Below are 19923 nucleotides of genomic sequence, written 5' to 3' on the forward strand. Positions count from 1 at the left end.
CCTGCTTTGGAGACTACATGGTATACCAGATATGGCTGAAAATATGAAAAAACTTAGACCGCGGACCTTAAGTTTTTGCCAAAAAATGAAAAATTTTAAAAACACTCAAAACCTTTAGGAAATTATTCCTTTAGCATCCAGCATAACATCCTAGTTAAAAGGAATGGTATTGGAGGCCTGCTTTGGAGACTACATGGTATACCAGATATGGCTGAAAATATGAAAAAACTTAGACCGCGGACCTTAAGTTTTTGCCAAAAAATGAAAACTTTTAAAAACACTCAAAACCTTTAGGAAATTATTCCTTTAGCATCCAGCATAACATCCTAGTTAAAAGGAATGGTATTGGAGGCCTGCTGCGGAAGCTACATGGGACACCAGATATGGCTGAAAATATGAAAAAACTTAGACCGCGGACCTTAAGTTTTTGCCAAAAAATGAAAAATTTTAAAAACACTCAAAACCTTTATGAAATTATTCCTTTAGCATCCAGCATAACATCCTAGTTAAAAAGAATGGTATTGGAGGCCTGCTGCGGAAGCTACATGGGACACCAGATATGGCTGAAAATATGAAAAAACTTAGACCGCGGACCTTAAGTTTTTGCCAAAAAATGAAAAATTTTAAAAACACTCAAAACCTTTAGGAAATTATTCCTTTAGCATCCAGCATAACATCCTAGTTAAAAGGAATGGTATTGGAGGCCTGCTGCGGAAGCTACATGGGACACCAGATATGGCTGAAAATATGAAAAAACTTAGACCGCGGACCTTAAGTTTTTGCCAAAAAATGAAAAATTTTAAAAACACTCAAAAACTTTAGGAAATTATTCCTTTAGCATCCAGCATAACATCCTAGTTAAAAGGAATGGTATTGGAGGCCTGCTGCGGAAGCTACATGGGACACCAGATATGGCTGAAAATATGAAAAAACTTAGACCGCGGACCTTAAGTTTTTGCCAAAAAATGAAAAATTTTAAAAACACTCAAAACCTTTAGGAAATTATTCCTTTAGCATCCAGCATAACATCCTAGTTAAAAAGAATGGTATTGGAGGCCTGCTTTGGAGACTACATGGTATACCAGATATGGCTGAAAATATGAAAAAACTTAGACCGCGGACCTTAAGTTTTTGCCAAAAAATGAAAAATTTTAAAAACACTCAAAACCTTTAGGAAATTATTCCTTTAGCATCCAGCATAACATCCTAGTTAAAAGGAATGGTATTGGAGGCCTGCTGCGGAAGCTACATGGGACACCAGATATGGCTGAAAATATGAAAAAACTTAGACCGCGGACCTTAAGTTTTTGCCAAAAAATGAAAAATTTTAAAAACACTCAAAACCTTTAGGAAATTATTCCTTTAGCATCCAGCATAACATCCTAGTTAAAAGGAATGGTATTGGAGGCCTGCTGTTAAAGCTACATGGGACACCAGATATGGCTGAAAATATGAAAAAACTTAGACCGCGGACCTTAAGTTTTTGCCAAAAAATGAAAACTTTTAAAAACACTCAAAACCTTTAGGAAATTATTCCTTTAGCATCCAGCATAACATCCTAGTTAAAAGGAATGGTATTGGAGGCCTGCTGCGGAAGCTACATGGGACACCAGATATGGCTGAAAATATGAAAAAACTTAGACCGCGGACCTTAAGTTTTTGCCAAAAAATGAAAAATTTTAAAAACACTCAAAAACTTTAGGAAATTATTCCTTTAGCATCCAGCATAACATCCTAGTTAAAAAGAATGGTATTGGAGGCCTGCTGCGGAAGCTACATGGGACACCAGATATGGCTGAAAATATGAAAAAACTTAGACCGCGGACCTTAAGTTTTTGCCAAAAAATGAAAAATTTTAAAAACACTCAAAACCTTTAGGAAATTATTCCTTTAGCATCCAGCATAACATCCTAGTTAAAAAGAATGGTATTGGAGGCCTGCTTTGGAGACTACATGGTATACCAGATATGGCTGAAAATATGAAAAAACTTAGACCGCGGACCTTAAGTTTTTGCCAAAAAATGAAAAATTTTAAAAACACTCAAAACCTTTAGGAAATTATTCCTTTAGCATCCAGCATAACATCCTAGTTAAAAGGAATGGTATTGGAGGCCTGCTGTTAAAGCTACATGGGACACCAGATATGGCTGAAAATATGAAAAAACTTAGACCGCGGACCTTAAGTTTTTGCCAAAAAATGAAAAATTTTAAAAACACTCAAAACCTTTAGGAAATTATTCCTTTAGCATCCAGCATAACATCCTAGTTAAAAGGAATGGTATTGGAGGCCTGCTTTGGAGACTACAAGGTATACCAGATATGGCTGAAAATATGAAAAAACTTAGACCGCGGACCTTAAGTTTTTGCCAAAAAATGAAAACTTTTAAAAACACTCAAAACCTTTAGGAAATTATTCCTTTAGCATCCAGCATAACATCCTAGTTAAAAGGAATGGTATTGGAGGCCTGCTGCGGAAGCTACATGGGACACCAGATATGGCTGAAAATATGAAAAAACTTAGACCGCGGACCTTAAGTTTTTGCCAAAAAATGAAAAATTTTAAAAACACTCAAAACCTTTAGGAAATTATTCCTTTAGCATCCAGCATAACATCCTAGTTAAAAGGAATGGTATTGGAGGCCTGCCGCGGAAGCTACATGTGACACCAGATATGGCTGAAAATATGAAAAAACTTAGACCGCGGACCTTAAGTTATTGCTGAAAAATGAAAATTTTTTAAAACACTCAAAACCTTTAGGAAATTATTCCTTTAGCATCCAGCATAACATCCTAGTTAAAAGGAATGGTATTGGAGGCCTGCTGCGGAAGCTACATGGGACACCAGATATGGCTGAAAATATGAAAAAACTTAGACCGTGGACCTTAAGTTTTTGCCAAAAAATGAAAAATTTTAAAAACACTCAAAACCTTTAGGAAATTATTCCTTTAGCATCCAGCATAACATCCTAGTTAAAAGGAATGGTATTGGAGGCCTGCTGAGGAAGCTACATGGGACACCAGATATGGCTGAAAATATGAAAAAACTTAGACCGCAGACCTTAAGTTTTTGCCAAAAAATGAAAAATTTTAAAAACACTCAAAACCTTTAGGAAATTATTCCTTTAGCATCCAGCATAACATCCTAGTTAAAAGGAATGGTATTGGAGGCCTGCTGCGGAAGCTACATGGGACACCAGATATGGCTGAAAATATGAAAAAACTTAGACCGCGGACCTTAAGTTTTTGCCAAAAAATGAAAAATTTTAAAAACACTCAAAACCTTTAGGAAATTATTCCTTTAGCATCCAGCATAACATCCTAGTTAAAAGGAATGGTATTGGAGGCCTGCTTTGGAGACTACATGGTATACCAGATATGGCTGAAAATATGAAAAAACTTAGACCGCGGATCTTAAGTTTTTGCCAAAAAATGAAAAATTTTAAAAACACTCAAAACCTTTAGGAAATTATTCCTTTAGCATCCAGCATAACATCCTAGTTAAGAAGGAATGGTATTGGAGGCCTGCTTTGGAGACTACATGGTATACCAGATATGGCTGAAAATATGAAAAAACTTAGACCGCGGACCTTAAGTTTTTGCCAAAAAATGAAAAATTTTAAAAACACTCAAAACCTTTAGGAAATTATTCCTTTAGCATCCAGCATAACATCCTAGTTAAAAGGAATGGTATTGGAGGCCTGCTTTGGAGACTACATGGTATACCAGATATGGCTGAAAATATGAAAAAACTTAGACCGCGGACCTTAAGTTTTTGCCAAAAAATGAAAACTTTTAAAAACACTCAAAACCTTTAGGAAATTATTCCTTTAGCATCCAGCATAACATCCTAGTTAAAAGGAATGGTATTGGAGGCCTGCTGCGGAAGCTACATGGGACACCAGATATGGCTGAAAATATGAAAAAACTTAGACCGCGGACCTTAAGTTTTTGCCAAAAAATGAAAAATTTTAAAAACACTCAAAACCTTTAGGAAATTATTCCTTTAGCATCCAGCATAACATCCTAGTTAAAAAGAATGGTATTGGAGGCCTGCTGCGGAAGCTACATGGGACACCAGATATGGCTGAAAATATGAAAAAACTTAGACCGCGGACCTTAAGTTTTTGCCAAAAAATGAAAAATTTTAAAAACACTCAAAACCTTTAGGAAATTATTCCTTTAGCATCCAGCATAACATCCTAGTTAAAAGGAATGGTATTGGAGGCCTGCTGTTAAAGCTACATGGGACACCAGATATGGCTGAAAATATGAAAAAACTTAGACAGCGGACCTTAAGTTTTTGCCAAAAAATGAAAAATTTTAAAAACACTCAAAACCTTTAGGAAATTATTCCTTTAGCATCCAGCATAACATCCTAGTTAAAAGGAATGGTATTGGAGGCCTGCTTTGGAGACTACATGGTATACCAGATATGGCTGAAAATATGAAAAAACTTAGACCGCGGACCTTAAGTTTTTGCCAAAAAATGAAAAATTTTAAAAACACTCAAAACCTTTAGGAAATTATTCCTTTAGCATCCAGCATAACATCCTAGTTAAAAGGAATGGTATTGGAGGCCTGCTTTGGAGACTACATGGTATACCAGATATGGCTGAAAATATGAAAAAACTTAGACCGCGGACCTTAAGTTTTTGCCAAAAAATGAAAAATTTTAAAAACACTCAAAACCTTTAGGAAATTATTCCTTTAGCATCCAGCATAACATCCTAGTTAAAAGGAATGGTATTGGAGGCCTGCTTTGGAGACTACATGGTATACCAGATATGGCTGAAAATATGAAAAAACTTAGACCGCGGACCTTAAGTTTTTGCCAAAAAATGAAAAATTTTTCAAACACTCAAAACCTTTAGGAAATTATTCCTTTAGCATCCAGCATAACATCCTAGTTAAAAGGAATGGTATTGGAGGCCTGCTGCGGAAGCTACATGGGACACCAGATATGGCTGAAAATATGAAAAAACTTACACCGCGGACCTTAAGTTTTTGACAAAAAATAAATTTTTTTAAAAACACTCAAAACCTTTAGGAAATTATTCCTTTAGCATCCAGCATAACATCCTAGTTAAAAGGAATGGTATTGGAGGCCTGCTGCGGAAGCTACATGGGACACCAGATATGGCTGAAAATAGGAAAAAACTTACACCGCGGACCTTAAGTTTTTGCCAAAAAATGAAAAATTTTAAAAACACTCAAAACCTTTAGGAAATTATTGCTTTAGCATCCAGCATAACATCCTAGTTAAAAGGAATGGTATTGGAGGCCTGCTGCGGAAGCTTCATGGGACACCAGATATGGCTGAAAATATGAAAAAACTTAGACTGCGGATCTTAAGTTTTTGCCAAAAAATGAAAAATTTTAAAAACACTCAAAACCTTTAGGAAATTATTCCTTTAGCATCCAGCATAACATCCTAGTTAAAAAGAATGGTATTGGAGGCCTGCTGTGGAAGCTACATGGGACACCAGATATGGCTGAAAATATGAAAAAACTTAGACCGCGGACCTTAAGTTTTTGGCAAAAAATGAAAAATCTTAAAAACACTCAAAACCTTTAGGAAATTATTCCTTTAGCATCCAGCATAACATCCTAGTTAAAAGGAATGGTATTGGAGGCCTGCTGCGGAAGCTACATGGGACACCAGATATGGCTGAAAATATGAAAAAACTTAGACCGCGGACCTTAAGTTTTTGCCAAAAAATGAAAAATTTTAAAAACACTCAAAACCTTTAGGAAATTATTCCTTTAGCATCCAGCATAACATCCTAGTTAAAAGGAATGGTATTGGAGGCCTGCTGTTAAAGCTACATGGGACACCAGATATGGCTGAAAATATGAAAAAACTTAGACCGCGGACCTTAAGTTTTTGCCAAAAAATGAAAAATTTTAAAAACACTCAAAACCTTTAGGAAATTATTCCTTTAGCATCCAGCATAACATCCTAGTTAAAAAGAATGGTATTGGAGGCCTGCTGCGGAAGCTACATGGGACACCAGATATGGCTGAAAATATGAAAAAACTTAGACCGCGGACCTTAAGTTTTTGCCAAAAAATGAAAAATTTTAAAAACACTCAAAACCTTTAGGAAATTATTCCTTTAGCATCCAGCATAACATCCTAGTTAAAAGGAATGGTATTGGAGGCCTGCTGCGGAAGCTACATGGGACACCAGATATGGCTGAAAATATGAAAAAACTTAGACCGCGGACTTTAAGTTTTTGCCAAAAAATGAAAAATTTTAAAAACACTCAAAACCTTTAGGAAATTATTCCTTTAGCATCCAGCATAACATCCTAGTTAAAAGGAATGGTATTGGAGGCCTGCTGCGGAAGCTACATGGGACACCAGATATGGCTGAAAATATGAAAAAACTTAGACCGCGGACCTTAAGTTTTTGCCAAAAAATGAAAAATTTTAAAAACACTCAAAACCTTTAGGAAATTATTCCTTTAGCATCCAGCATAACATCCTAGTTAAAAGGAATGGTATTGGAGGCCTGCTGTTAAAGCTACATGGGACACCAGATATGGCTGAAAATATGAAAAAACTTAGACCGCGGACCTTAAGTTTTTGCCAAAAAATGAAAAATTTTAAAAACACTCAAAACCTTTAGGAAATTATTCCTTTAGCATCCAGCATAACATCCTAGTTAAAAGGAATGGTATTGGAGGCCTGCTGCGGAAGCTACATGGGACACCAGATATGGCTGAAAATATGAAAAAACTTAGACCGCGGACCTTAAGTTTTTGCCAAAAAATGAAAAATTTTAAAAACACTCAAAACCTTTAGGAAATTATTCCTTTAGCATCCAGCATAACATCCTAGTTAAAAGGAATGGTATTGGAGGCCTGCTGCGGAAGCTACATGGGACACCAGATATGGCTGAAAATATGAAAAAACTTACACCGCGGACCTTAAGTTTTTGACAAAAAATAAAAAATTTTAAAAACACTCAAAACCTTTAGGAAATTATTCCTTTAGCATCCAGCATAACATCCTAGTTAAAAGGAATGGTATTGGAGGCCTGCTGCCGAAGCTACATGGGACACCAGATATGGCTGAAAATATGAAAACACTTAGACCGCGGACCTTAAGTTTTTTGCCAAAAAATGAAAAATTTTAAAAACACTCAAAACCTTTAGGAAATTATTCCTTTAGCATCCAGCATAACATCCTAGTTAAAAGGAATGGTATTGGAGGCCTGCTGCGGAAGCTACATGGGACACCAGATATGGCTGAAAATATGAAAAAACTTAGACCGCGGACCTTAAGTTTTTGGCAAAAAATGAAAAATCTTAAAAACACTCAAAACCTTTAGGAAATTATTCCTTTAGCATCCAGCATAACATCCTAGTTAAAAGGAAAGGCATTGGAGGCCTGCTGCGGAAGCTACATGGGACACCAGATATCCCTGAAAATATGAAAAAACTTAGACCGCGGACCTTAAGTTTTTGCCAAAAAATGAAAAATTTTAAAAACACTCAAAACCTTTAGGAAATTATTCCTTTAGCATCCAGCATAACATCCTAGTTAAAAGGAATGGTATTGGAGGCCTGCTGTTAAAGCTACATGGGACACCAGATATGGCTGAAAATATGAAAAAACTTAGACCGCGGACCTTAAGTTTTTGCCAAAAAATGAAAAATTTTAAAAACACTCAAAACCTTTAGGAAATTATTCCTTTAGCATCCAGCATAACATCCTAGTTAAAAGGAATGGTATTGGAGGCCTGCTGTGGAAGCTACATGGGACACCAGATATGGCTGAAAATATGAAAAAACTTAGACCGCGGACCTTAAGTTTTTGCCAAAAAATGAAAAATTTTAAAAACACTCAAAACCTTTAGGAAATTATTCCTTTAGCATCCAGCATAACATCCTAGTTAAAAGGAATGGTATTGGAGGCCTGCTTTGGAGACTACAAGGTATACCAGATATGGCTGAAAATATGAAAAAACTTAGACCGCGGACCTTAAGTTTTTGCCAAAAAATGAAAAATTTTAAAAACACTCAAAACCTTTAGGAAATTATTCCTTTAGCATCCAGCATAACATCCTAGTTAAAAGGAATGGTATTGGAGGCCTGCTGCGGAAGCTACATGGGACACCAGATATGGCTGAAAATATGAGAAAACTTAGACCGCGGACCTTAAGTTTTTGCCAAAAAATGAAAAATTTTAAAAACACTCAAAACCTTTAGGAAATTATTCCTTTAGCATCCAGCATAACATCCTATTTAAAAGGAATGGTATTGGAGGCCTGCTGCGGAAGCTACATGGGACACCAGATATGGCTGAAAATATGAAAAAACTTAGACCGCGGACCTTAAGTTTTTGCCAAAAAATGAAAAATTTTAAAAACACTCAAAACCTTTAGGAAATTATTCCTTTAGCATCCAGCATAACATCCTAGTTAAAAGGAATGGTATTGGAGGCCTGCTGCGGAAGCTACATGGGACACCAGATATGGCTGAAAATATGAAAAAACTTAGACCGCGGACCTTAAGTTTTTGGCAAAAAATGAAAAATCTTAAAAACACTCAAAACCTTTAGGAAATTATTCCTTTAGCATCCAGCATAACATCCTAGTTAAAAGGAATGGCATTGGAGGCCTGCTGCGGAAGCTACATGGGACACCAGATATGGCTGAAAATATGAAAAAACTTAGACCGCGGACCTTAAGTTTTTGCCAAAAAATGAAAAATTTTAAAAACACTCAAAACCTTTAGGAAATTATTGCTTTAGCATCCAGCATAACATCCTAGTTAAAAGGAATGGTATTGGAGGCCTGCTGCGGAAGCTTCATGGGACACCAGCTATGGATGAAAATAGGAAAAAACTTAGACTGCGGATCTTAAGTTTTTGCCAAAAAATGAAAAATCTTAAAAACACTCAAAACCTTTAGGAAATTATTCCTTTAGCATCCAGCATAACATCCTAGTTAAAAGGAATGGCATTGGAGGCCTGCTGCGGAAGCTACATGGGACACCAGATATGGCTGAAAATATGAAAAAACTTAGACCGCGGACCTTAAGTTTTTGCCAAAAAATGAAAAATTTTAAAAACACTCAAAACCTTTAGGAAATTATTCCTTTAGCATCCAGCATAACATCCTAGTTAAAAGGAATGGTATTGGAGGCCTGCTGTTAAAGCTACATGGGACACCAGATATGGCTGAAAATATGAAAAAACTTAGACCGCGGACCTTAAGTTTTTGCCAAAAAATGAAAAATTTTAAAAACACTCAAAACCTTTAGGAAATTATTCCTTTAGCATCCAGCATAACATCCTAGTTAAAAGGAATGGTATTGGAGGCCTGCTGTTAAAGCTACATGGGACACCAGATATGGCTGAAAATATGAAAAAACTTAGACCGCGGACCTTAAGTTTTTGCCAAAAAATGAAAACTTTTAAAAACACTCAAAACCTTTAGGAAATTATTCCTTTAGCATCCAGCATAACATCCTAGTTAAAAGGAATGGTATTGGAGGCCTGCTGCGGAAGCTACATGGGACACCAGATATGGCTGAAAATATGAAAAAACTTAGACCGCGGACCTTAAGTTTTTGCCAAAAAATGAAAAATTTTAAAAACACTCAAAACCTTTAGGAAATTATTCCTTTAGCATCCAGCATAACATCCTAGTTAAAAAGAATGGTATTGGAGGCCTGCTGCGGAAGCTACATGGTATACCAGATATGGCTGAAAATATGAAAAAACTTAGACCGCGGACCTTAAGTTTTTGCCAAAAAATGAAAAATTTTTCAAACACTCAAAACCTTTAGGAAATTATTCCTTTAGCATCCAGCATAACATCCTAGTTAAAAGGAATGGTATTGGAGGCCTGCTGCGGAAGCTACATGGGACACCAGATATGGCTGAAAATATGAAAAAACTTACACCGCGGACCTTAAGTTTTTGACAAAAAATAAATTTTTTTAAAAACACTCAAAACCTTTAGGAAATTATTCCTTTAGCATCCAGCATAACATCCTAGTTAAAAGGAATGGTATTGGAGGCCTGCTGCGGAAGCTACATGGGACACCAGATATGGCTGAAAATAGGAAAAAACTTACACCGCGGACCTTAAGTTTTTGCCAAAAAATGAAAAATTTTAAAAACACTCAAAACCTTTAGGAAATTATTGCTTTAGCATCCAGCATAACATCCTAGTTAAAAGGAATGGTATTGGAGGCCTGCTGCGGAAGCTTCATGGGACACCAGATATGGCTGAAAATATGAAAAAACTTAGACTGCGGATCTTAAGTTTTTGCCAAAAAATGAAAAATTTTAAAAACACTCAAAACCTTTAGGAAATTATTCCTTTAGCATCCAGCATAACATCCTAGTTAAAAAGAATGGTATTGGAGGCCTGCTGTGGAAGCTACATGGGACACCAGATATGGCTGAAAATATGAAAAAACTTAGACCGCGGACCTTAAGTTTTTGGCAAAAAATGAAAAATCTTAAAAACACTCAAAACCTTTAGGAAATTATTCCTTTAGCATCCAGCATAACATCCTAGTTAAAAGGAATGGTATTGGAGGCCTGCTGCGGAAGCTACATGGGACACCAGATATGGCTGAAAATATGAAAAAACTTAGACCGCGGACCTTAAGTTTTTGCCAAAAAATGAAAAATTTTAAAAACACTCAAAACCTTTAGGAAATTATTCCTTTAGCATCCAGCATAACATCCTAGTTAAAAGGAATGGTATTGGAGGCCTGCTGTTAAAGCTACATGGGACACCAGATATGGCTGAAAATATGAAAAAACTTAGACCGCGGACCTTAAGTTTTTGCCAAAAAATGAAAAATTTTAAAAACACTCAAAACCTTTAGGAAATTATTCCTTTAGCATCCAGCATAACATCCTAGTTAAAAAGAATGGTATTGGAGGCCTGCTGCGGAAGCTACATGGGACACCAGATATGGCTGAAAATATGAAAAAACTTAGACCGCGGACCTTAAGTTTTTGCCAAAAAATGAAAAATTTTAAAAACACTCAAAACCTTTAGGAAATTATTCCTTTAGCATCCAGCATAACATCCTAGTTAAAAGGAATGGTATTGGAGGCCTGCTGCGGAAGCTACATGGGACACCAGATATGGCTGAAAATATGAAAAAACTTAGACCGCGGACTTTAAGTTTTTGCCAAAAAATGAAAAATTTTAAAAACACTCAAAACCTTTAGGAAATTATTCCTTTAGCATCCAGCATAACATCCTAGTTAAAAGGAATGGTATTGGAGGCCTGCTGCGGAAGCTACATGGGACACCAGATATGGCTGAAAATATGAAAAAACTTAGACCGCGGACCTTAAGTTTTTGCCAAAAAATGAAAAATTTTAAAAACACTCAAAACCTTTAGGAAATTATTCCTTTAGCATCCAGCATAACATCCTAGTTAAAAGGAATGGTATTGGAGGCCTGCTGTTAAAGCTACATGGGACACCAGATATGGCTGAAAATATGAAAAAACTTAGACCGCGGACCTTAAGTTTTTGCCAAAAAATGAAAAATTTTAAAAACACTCAAAACCTTTAGGAAATTATTCCTTTAGCATCCAGCATAACATCCTAGTTAAAAGGAATGGTATTGGAGGCCTGCTGCGGAAGCTACATGGGACACCAGATATGGCTGAAAATATGAAAAAACTTACACCGCGGACCTTAAGTTTTTGACAAAAAATAAAAAATTTTAAAAACACTCAAAACCTTTAGGAAATTATTCCTTTAGCATCCAGCATAACATCCTAGTTAAAAGGAATGGTATTGGAGGCCTGCTGCCGAAGCTACATGGGACACCAGATATGGCTGAAAATATGAAAACACTTAGACCGCGGACCTTAAGTTTTTTGCCAAAAAATGAAAAATTTTAAAAACACTCAAAACCTTTAGGAAATTATTCCTTTAGCATCCAGCATAACATCCTAGTTAAAAGGAATGGTATTGGAGGCCTGCTGCGGAAGCTACATGGGACACCAGATATGGCTGAAAATATGAAAAAACTTAGACCGCGGACCTTAAGTTTTTGGCAAAAAATGAAAAATCTTAAAAACACTCAAAACCTTTAGGAAATTATTCCTTTAGCATCCAGCATAACATCCTAGTTAAAAGGAAAGGCATTGGAGGCCTGCTGCGGAAGCTACATGGGACACCAGATATCCCTGAAAATATGAAAAAACTTAGACCGCGGACCTTAAGTTTTTGCCAAAAAATGAAAAATTTTAAAAACACTCAAAACCTTTAGGAAATTATTCCTTTAGCATCCAGCATAACATCCTAGTTAAAAGGAATGGTATTGGAGGCCTGCTGTTAAAGCTACATGGGACACCAGATATGGCTGAAAATATGAAAAAACTTAGACCGCGGACCTTAAGTTTTTGCCAAAAAATGAAAAATTTTAAAAACACTCAAAACCTTTAGGAAATTATTCCTTTAGCATCCAGCATAACATCCTAGTTAAAAGGAATGGTATTGGAGGCCTGCTGTGGAAGCTACATGGGACACCAGATATGGCTGAAAATATGAAAAAACTTAGACCGCGGACCTTAAGTTTTTGCCAAAAAATGAAAAATTTTAAAAACACTCAAAACCTTTAGGAAATTATTCCTTTAGCATCCAGCATAACATCCTAGTTAAAAGGAATGGTATTGGAGGCCTGCTTTGGAGACTACAAGGTATACCAGATATGGCTGAAAATATGAAAAAACTTAGACCGCGGACCTTAAGTTTTTGCCAAAAAATGAAAAATTTTAAAAACACTCAAAACCTTTAGGAAATTATTCCTTTAGCATCCAGCATAACATCCTAGTTAAAAGGAATGGTATTGGAGGCCTGCTGCGGAAGCTACATGGGACACCAGATATGGCTGAAAATATGAGAAAACTTAGACCGCGGACCTTAAGTTTTTGCCAAAAAATGAAAAATTTTAAAAACACTCAAAACCTTTAGGAAATTATTCCTTTAGCATCCAGCATAACATCCTAGTTAAAAGGAATGGTATTGGAGGCCTGCTGCGGAAGCTACATGGGACACCAGATATGGCTGAAAATATGAAAAAACTTAGACCGCGGACCTTAAGTTTTTGGCAAAAAATGAAAAATCTTAAAAACACTCAAAACCTTTAGGAAATTATTCCTTTAGCATCCAGCATAACATCCTAGTTAAAAGGAATGGCATTGGAGGCCTGCTGCGGAAGCTACATGGGACACCAGATATGGCTGAAAATATGAAAAAACTTAGACCGCGGACCTTAAGTTTTTGCCAAAAAATGAAAAATTTTAAAAACACTCAAAACCTTTAGGAAATTATTGCTTTAGCATCCAGCATAACATCCTAGTTAAAAGGAATGGTATTGGAGGCCTGCTGCGGAAGCTTCATGGGACACCAGCTATGGATGAAAATAGGAAAAAACTTAGACTGCGGATCTTAAGTTTTTGCCAAAAAATGAAAAATCTTAAAAACACTCAAAACCTTTAGGAAATTATTCCTTTAGCATCCAGCATAACATCCTAGTTAAAAGGAATGGCATTGGAGGCCTGCTGCGGAAGCTACATGGGACACCAGATATGGCTGAAAATATGAAAAAACTTAGACCGCGGACCTTAAGTTTTTGCCAAAAAATGAAAAATTTTAAAAACACTCAAAACCTTTAGGAAATTATTCCTTTAGCATCCAGCATAACATCCTAGTTAAAAGGAATGGTATTGGAGGCCTGCTGTTAAAGCTACATGGGACACCAGATATGGCTGAAAATATGAAAAAACTTAGACCGCGGACCTTAAGTTTTTGCCAAAAAATGAAAAATTTTAAAAACACTCAAAACCTTTAGGAAATTATTCCTTTAGCATCCAGCATAACATCCTAGTTAAAAGGAATGGTATTGGAGGCCTGCTGTTAAAGCTACATGGGACACCAGATATGGCTGAAAATATGAAAAAACTTAGACCGCGGACCTTAAGTTTTTGCCAAAAAATGAAAAATTTTAAAAACACTCAAAACCTTTAGGAAATTATTCCTTTAGCATCCAGCATAACATCCTAGTTAAAAGGAATGGCATTGGAGGCCTGCTGCGGAAGCTACATGGGACACCAGATATGGCTGAAAATATGAAAAAACTTAGACCGCGGACCTTAAGTTTTTGCCAAAAAATGAAAAATTTTAAAAACACTCAAAACCTTTAGGAAATTATTCCTTTAGCATCCAGCATAACATCCTAGTTAAAAAGAATGGTATTGGAGGCCTGCTTTGGAGACTACATGGTATACCAGATATGGCTGAAAATATGAAAAAACTTAGACCGCGGACCTTAAGTTTTTGCCAAAAAATGAAAAATTTTAAAAACACTCAAAACCTTTAGGAAATTATTCCTTTAGCATCCAGCATAACATCCTAGTTAAAAGGAATGGTATTGGAGGCCTGCTGCGGAAGCTACATGGGACACCAGATATGGCTGAAAATATGAAAAAACTTAGACCGCGGACCTTAAGTTTTTGCCAAAAAATGAAAAATTTTAAAAACACTCAAAACCTTTAGGAAATTATTCCTTTAGCATCCAGCATAACATCCTAGTTAAAAGGAATGGTATTGGAGGCCTGCTGTTAAAGCTACATGGGACACCAGATATGGCTGAAAATATGAAAAAACTTAGACCGCGGACCTTAAGTTTTTGCCAAAAAATGAAAACTTTTAAAAACACTCAAAACCTTTAGGAAATTATTCCTTTAGCATCCAGCATAACATCCTAGTTAAAAGGAATGGTATTGGAGGCCTGCTGCGGAAGCTACATGGGACACCAGATATGGCTGAAAATATGAAAAAACTTAGACCGCGGACCTTAAGTTTTTGCCAAAAAATGAAAAATTTTAAAAACACTCAAAAACTTTAGGAAATTATTCCTTTAGCATCCAGCATAACATCCTAGTTAAAAAGAATGGTATTGGAGGCCTGCTGCAGAAGCTACATGGGACACCAGATATGGCTGAAAATATGAAAAAACTTAGACCGCGGACCTTAAGTTTTTGCCAAAAAATGAAAAATTTTAAAAACACTCAAAACCTTTAGGAAATTATTCCTTTAGCATCCAGCATAACATCCTAGTTAAAAAGAATGGTATTGGAGGCCTGCTTTGGAGACTACATGGTATACCAGATATGGCTGAAAATATGAAAAAACTTAGACCGCGGACCTTAAGTTTTTGCCAAAAAATGAAAAATTTTAAAAACACTCAAAACCTTTAGGAAATTATTCCTTTAGCATCCAGCATAACATCCTAGTTAAAAGGAATGGTATTGGAGGCCTGCTGTTAAAGCTACATGGGACACCAGATATGGCTGAAAATATGAAAAAACTTAGACCGCGGACCTTAAGTTTTTGCCAAAAAATGAAAAATTTTAAAAACACTCAAAACCTTTAGGAAATTATTCCTTTAGCATCCAGCATAACATCCTAGTTAAAAGGAATGGTATTGGAGGCCTGCTTTGGAGACTATAAGGTATACCAGATATGGCTGAAAATATGAAAAAACTTAGACCTCGGACCTTAAGTTTTTGCCAAAAAATGAAAAATTTTAAAAACACTCAAAACCTTTAGGAAATTATTCCTTTAGCATCCAGCATAACATCCTAGTTAAAAGGAATGGTATTGGAGGCCTGCTGTTAAAGCTACATGGGACACCAGATATGGCTGAAAATATGAAAAAAACTTAGACCGCGGACCTTAAGTTTTTGCCAAAAAATGAAAAATTTTAAAAACACTCAAAACCTTTAGGAAATTATTCCTTTAGCATCCAGCATAACATCCTAGTTAAAAGGAATGGTATTGGAGGCCTGCTGTTAAAGCTACATGGGACACCAGATATGGCTGAAAATATGAAAAAAACTTAGACCGCGGACCTTAAGTTTTTGCCAAAAAATGAAAAATTTTAAAAACACTCAAAACCTTTAGGAAATTATTCCTTTAGCATCCAGCATAACATCCTAGTTAAAAGGAATGGTATTGGAGGCCTGCTGCGGAAGCTACATGGGACACCAGATATGGCTGAAAATAGGAAAAAACTTAGACCGCGGACCTTAAGTTTTTGCCAAAAAATGAAAAATTTTAAAAACACTCAAAACCTTTAGGAAATTATTCCTTTAGCATCCAGCATAACATCCTAGTTAAAAGGAATGGTATTGGAGGCCTGCCGCGGAAGCTACATGTGACACCAGATATGGCTGAAAATATGAAAAAACTTAGACCGCGGACCTTAAGTTTTTGCTGAAAAATGAAAAATTTTTAAAACACTCAAAACCTTTAGGAAATTATTCCTTTAGCATCCAGCATAACATCCTAGTTAAAAGGAATGGTATTGGAGGCCTGCTTTGGAGACTACAAGGTATACCAGATATGGCTGAAAATATGAAAAAACTTAGACCGCGGACCTTAAGTTTTTGCCAAAAAATGAAAAATTTTAAAAACACTCAAAACCTTTAGGAAATTATTCCTTTAGCATCCAGCATAACATCCTAGTTAAAAGGAATGGTATTGGAGGCCTGCTGTTAAAGCTACATGGGACACCAGATATGGCTGAAAATATGAAAAAACTTAGACCGCGGACCTTAAGTTTTTGCTGAAAAATGAAAAATTTTAAAAACACTCAAAACCTTTAGGAAATTATTCCTTTAGCATCCAGCATAACATCCTAGTTAAAAGGAATGGTATTGGAGGCCTGCTGTTAAAGCTACATGGGACACCAGATATGGCTGAAAATATGAAAAAACTTAGACCGCGGACCTTAAGTTTTTGCCAAAAAATGAAAAATTTTAAAAACACTCAAAACCTTTAGGAAATTATTCCTTTAGCATCCAGCATAACATCCTAGTTAAAAGGAATGGTATTGGAGGCCTGCTTTGGAGACTACAAGGTATACCAGATATGGCTGAAAATATGAAAAAACTTAGACCGCGGACCTTAAGTTTTTGCCAAAAAATGAAAAATTTTAAAAACACTCAAAACCTTTAGGAAATTATTCCTTTAGCATCCAGCATAACATCCTAGTTAAAAGGAATGGTATTGGAGGCCTGCTGCGGAAGCTACATGGGACACCAGATATGGCTGAAAATATGAAAAAACTTAGACCGCGGACCTTAAGTTTTTGCTGAAAAATGAAAAATTTTAAAAACACTCAAAACCTTTAGGAAATTATTCCTTTAGCATCCAGCATAACATCCTAGTTAAAAGGAATGGTATTGGAGGCCTGCTGTTAAAGCTACATGGGACACCAGATATGGCTGAAAATATGAAAAAACTTAGACCGCGGACCTTAAGTTTTTGCTGAAAAATGAAAAATTTTTAAAACACTCAAAACCTTTAGGAAATTATTCCTTTAGCATCCAGCATAACATCCTAGTTAAAAGGAATGGTATTGGAGGCCTGCTTTGGAGACTACAAGGTATACCAGATATGGCTGAAAATATGAAAAAACTTAGACCGCGGACCTTAAGTTTTTGCCAAAAAATGAAAAATTTTAAAAACACTCAAAACCTTTAGGAAATTATTCCTTTAGCATCCAGCATAACATCCTAGTTAAAAGGAATGGTATTGGAGGCCTGCTGTTAAAGCTACATGGGACACCAGATATGGCTGAAAATATGAAAAAACTTAGACCGCGGACCTTAAGTTTTTGCTGAAAAATGAAAAATTTTAAAAACACTCAAAACCTTTAGGAAATTATTCCTTTAGCATCCAGCATAACATCCTAGTTAAAAGGAATGGTATTGGAGGCCTGCTGTTAAAGCTACATGGGACACCAGATATGGCTGAAAATATGAAAAAACTTAGACCGCGGACCTTAAGTTTTTGCCAAAAAATGAAAAATTTTAAAAACACTCAAAACCTTTAGGAAATTATTCCTTTAGCATCCAGCATAACATCCTAGTTAAAAGGAATGGTATCGGAGGCCTGCTGCGGAAGCTACATGGGACACCAGATATGGCTGAAAATATGAAAAAACTTAGACCGCGGACCTTAAGTTTTTGCCAAAAAATGAAAAATTTTAAAAACACTCAAAACCTTTAGGAAATTATTTCTTTAGCATCCAGCATAACATCCTAGTTAAAAGGAATGGTATTGGAGGCCTGCTGTTAAAGCTACATGGGACACCAGATATGGCTGAAACTATGAAAAAACTTAGACCGCGGACCTTAAGTTTTTGCCGAAAAATGAAAAATTTTAAAAACACTCAAAACCTTTAGGAAATTATTCCTTTAGCATCCAGCATAACATCCTAGTTGAAAGGAATGGTATTGGAGGCCTGCTGTGGAAGCTACATGGGACACCAGATATGGCTGAAAATATGAAAAAACTTAGACCGCGGACCTTAAGTTTTTGCCAAAAAATGAAAAATTTTAAAAACACTCAAAACCTTTAGGAAATTATTCCTTTAGCATCCAGCATAACATCCTAGTTAAAAAGAATGGTATTGGAGGCCTGCTGTGGAAGCTACATGGGACACCAGATATGGCTGAAAATATGAAAAAACTTAGACCGCGGACCTTAAGTTTTTGCCAAAAAATGAAAAATTTTAAAAACACTCAAAACCTTTAGGAAATTATTCCTTTAGCATCCAGCATAACATCCTAGTTAAAAGGAATGGTATTGGAGGCCTGCTGTTAAAGCTACATGGGACACCAGATATGGCTGAAAATATGAAAAAACTTAGACCGCGGACCTTAAGTTTTTGCCAAAAAATGAAAAATTTTAAAAACACTCAAAACCTTTAGGAAATTATTCCTTTAGCATCCAGCATAACATCCTAGTTAAAAGGAATGGTATTGGAGGCCTGCTGCGGAAGCTACATGGGACACCAGATATGGCTGAAAATATGAAAAAACTTAGACCGCGGACCTTAAGTTTTTGCCAAAAAATGAAAAATTTTAAAAACACTCAAAAACTTTAGGAAATTATTCCTTTAGCATCCAGCATAACATCCTAGTTAAAAGGAATGGTATTGGAGGCCTGCTGCGGAAGCTACATGGGACACCAGATATGGCTGAAAATATGAAAAAACTTAGACCGCGGACCTTAAGTTTTTGCCAAAAAATGAAAAATTTTAAAAACACTCAAAACCTTTAGGAAATTATTCCTTTAGCATCCAGCATAACATCCTAGTTAAAAGGAATGGTATTGGAGGCCTGCTGCGGAAGCTACATGGGACACCAGATATGGCTGAAAATATGAAAAAACTTAGACCGCGGACCTTAAGTTTTTGCCAAAAAATGAAAAATTTTAAAAACACTCAAAACCTTTAGGAAATTATTCCTTTAGCATCCAGCATAACATCCTAGTTAAAAGGAATGGTATTGGAGGCCTGCTGTTAAAGCTACATGGGACACCAGATATGGCTGAAAATATGAAAAAACTTAGACCGCGGACCTTAAGTTTTTGCCAAAAAATGAAAACTTTTAAAAACACTCAAAACCTTTAGGAAATTATTCCTTTAGCATCCAGCATAACATCCTAGTTAAAAGGAATGGTATTGGAGGCCTGCTGCGGAAGCTACATGGGACACCAGATATGGCTGAAAATATGAAAAAACTTAGACCGCGGACCTTAAGTTTTTGCCAAAAAATGAAAAATTTTAAAAACACTCAAAAACTTTAGGAAATTATTCCTTTAGCATCCAGCATAACATCCTAGTTAAAAAGAATGGTATTGGAGGCCTGCTGCGGAAGCTACATGGGACACCAGATATGGCTGAAAATATGAAAAAACTTAGACCGCGGACCTTAAGTTTTTGCCAAAAAATGAAAAATTTTAAAAACACTCAAAACCTTTAGGAAATTATTCCTTTAGCATCCAGCATAACATCCTAGTTAAAAAGAATGGTATTGGAGGCCTGCTTTGGAGACTACATGGTATACCAGA

This window comes from Spea bombifrons, chromosome 10, assembly GCF_027358695.1.
Source record: "Spea bombifrons isolate aSpeBom1 chromosome 10, aSpeBom1.2.pri, whole genome shotgun sequence".
In the NCBI taxonomy this organism is placed as follows: Eukaryota; Metazoa; Chordata; class Amphibia; order Anura; family Pelobatidae; genus Spea; species Spea bombifrons.